At 38.6% G+C, this 2,921-nt stretch overlaps 1 long non-coding RNA gene across 2 annotated transcripts; it reads right to left on the minus strand.

Annotated features, from left to right (window-relative positions):
- Nucleotides 1–464: 464 nt before the first annotated feature.
- On the minus strand, nt 465–2,153 carry LOC134284190 (uncharacterized). 2 transcript variants are annotated; one of them, XR_009995687.1, is made up of 3 exons: nt 2,045–2,153; nt 1,697–1,986; nt 465–1,124 (listed from the first exon to the last, which is right to left on the minus strand). It is a non-coding gene; the product is annotated as an uncharacterized LOC134284190 (long non-coding RNA). The 2 variants fall into 2 exon arrangements; XR_009995688.1 differs by having other exon boundaries at nt 1,697–1,983; nt 2,045–2,143.
- Between the last annotated feature and the right edge of the window lie 768 nt (nt 2,154–2,921).

Genomic DNA, 2,921 nt, shown 5'->3' on the forward strand with positions numbered 1-2,921 from the left:
TTGAAGGAATTCCTAGAAGATTTCCTGGAGGAATCCCCTGATAAATTCGTGAAGAAATCCCATAAGGAACCCTTTGATTTACACTGCGAGTCACCTCATTCGAATCGGGATTCGTCACCTCGATTCGATATTTGAGTCGAGCTGCGTCACAGTTTTTCAAAACTCACAATGCACAACAAAAAAAGTTGTTGAATATTATTATTATACATTTGAAACCCTCTTCGATGGTAGACAAAAGTGCGTTTTCCCCTTTTTTTTCTCAAAATTTCGTACAGCTTTAGAAAATACTAGAGTTATGCTAAATTCGAAAAATAACAAATTTTTTTTCAGCTTGATAAGAATGCATGAATGGGCCAGGATGACAAAACCAAATTTCGAAATCGTATTCACCTATATTTATTTGATTAAAATTTACATTATTATAATACTCAATACTTGTATTTTCTGTCTAACTGGCATTACTGTACAGTGACGATTCGTTCGTTGAGAGCTCGTTAGATGGGCTGTCTCGATGGTTGAATGTTCACTGGTTGGGGCAAAACCCAACTAAAAAGCACTGTCAATGTCAAAATAGATGTCAAAACGAGTTTGACGTCTGACCGCCGTCGCATCACAGCTCCTGTATACAGAACGTTTACGCAAGTATGTGAGTGTTCCGTGACGTATTTCTCGTCACTTGCGTGTGTCTAGAGCATTTTGATCAGTTGTCAGTTGCCCCAACGAACGAACACGATTCGCTAATCGGGGTGCAGTCGTGACCCAACCAGCGAATCCGGACTGTACCTACATATACTGCCGTGAATCGCATATCTGTCCCATTTGCATAGGAAATCCAGCAAAGATGGGACTGATATGCGATTCACGGCAGTATAGTTGTTTTCTGTGAGCACTTACACAGTTATTAAATTGAGAGCTTGCATTGTCAATTTTTGTATTCCTAATTTGTATCGTTTTGTTCGAGAAGTCAAAACCATTTCCATTACGAAAACATCCCAGACTAGCAGAGATTGGAGCCGTCACTTTCACCGTGGTCTTGATGAATACCCACGTATTTTCCACATACGGGTACTCGAGCCTAGACTCGAGCTATGTACTTATACCAACTCCTACGGCTGCGTTGTAACCTGAAACAATCAAACATCTATTAGTATTAATAAAAATATAATATTACTCTAAAAAAAACTTGTTTCTTCTAGGATATGCCCAGGAGTTTCTGTTGGAGTTTCTTATCGGATTTCTTTAAGCATTCTTTCACAAGCTCCTTTTGGAATTAGCCCAGCGGTGTCTTCTGGAAACTCTTCATGAGTTCCTTCTGGGAATTCTGCATAAGTTCCACCCAGGAGTTCTTTAAAAAGTTAGGTCAGGGATTCCTGCAGAATCTCACCTAGGATTCTTCTGAGATTGCTGTAAAATTCAATCTGAACCTGTTAAATTATTAATCTCCAAGGAAATCTGCGAAAGACTTCCTCTTGGATGAATTTCCTAAGGACTTCTTTTGGAAGTATCTTCGAACTCCTATTTGAAGAATTTCCGTTAGATCCCGTTTCAAAGGAATCTTTGAAAAAGGTGCTATTAGACGAAACTCCGAGAGAGCTCCTCTTGATTGAAACGGGATATCCCGAAACGTCTCCTCTTAGAAGAATCTCCTGGGTCCTCTCAATGGAATAATAACTAAATCACAATTGAAATTACCTACCTCGCTTTGATGTTTTATTTCTGACCGCAACATGCGCAGCTTTAGGCACATGACGTTCCTGCTGTATACTTCCTCCTACGTAGTATGCTGTCCGACTCGGAACGGAAATGATTCGATGTGATTCAGTGAGTGCCAGGTTGATGAGGGATCTCGGCCGTCGTGAATCTTCTTGATCATAATCACACATCCTTTTCCAATGACGACGCCAATTTCGCAACATTTCTGCTCCTAATCTAGTTCCTGTGTGCTAAAATTTGCCTGTGGCACTATATTTGCATGGGAAACAGCTGCTGAAAAAGAAAATAATCATTATTTATTGTAATCATTCTCTAAAACCTAAGAAAATACCTGTTTTTGCAAGACGTATTTGTTTGACCTAAGTGCCACTTCAGTCATCACAACGACGTAAGTAACATGTCTTAACCAACATGACAGCTGGCAACATGACGTAAACACACCGACGAAAGCAACATAAATTCGCGTAACGCGACGTAACGCACCCGACGAAAGTAACCGATATGTTTCAGGAGGACTTAACAAAATGTCCTATTTATGTTTTCCGACACCAAACGACGTAGAATTGTTTTAATGCAAAAAAATAATGTTTTTTTGAATTTTATCCATATTTTTCATTAGGAAGCAATAAATGCTGTTGTCTGAGGTCGTTTGTGCGTATTCATTATATCGATTTTGGTTCGATTGTTAAATAGGAATTGAAAATGAAAACCAAAACTTGGATATCGATTTTCTCGATAAAATCAAAATGTTACTTAGGACGTATTGAAAATTTGCTCTTGATATTATTCTTAATTTAAAAACCCAATTACTCTGGAAATAAAAGTTTTTCCGTGTATCCAAAATGCAACATCCAGTGCCTTACACAGTAAAACCGCTCAGCACTAAAATGTGTAAGCCCTACTCATAAGTGCATAATTTCCAGACCACACAAAAATGTGTTGCAGTTACACATTTTCAAAAACAGCTCGTATACTCGTCTAGATGCGAAATGTCGATATTTTTTTTTGTTTTCCAAGGTCACTAGTAAACCTAGCTAGATTGCTGTACAGAAATTTTTGCGAATTTAACGATTTTGCGGACACAGGAGCTGATTTTGTGAATGTGCAAGGGTTACACATTTTTGGTGTAGTCTGGAAATTATGCACTTTTGTGCTGAGCGGCGTTAGCGTGTATGCATTTTGGGCTTCACATTTTTTGTTTGCTGTTT

Source organism: Aedes albopictus, chromosome 3 (assembly GCF_035046485.1).
Source record: "Aedes albopictus strain Foshan chromosome 3, AalbF5, whole genome shotgun sequence".
Taxonomy (NCBI): domain Eukaryota; kingdom Metazoa; phylum Arthropoda; class Insecta; order Diptera; family Culicidae; genus Aedes; species Aedes albopictus.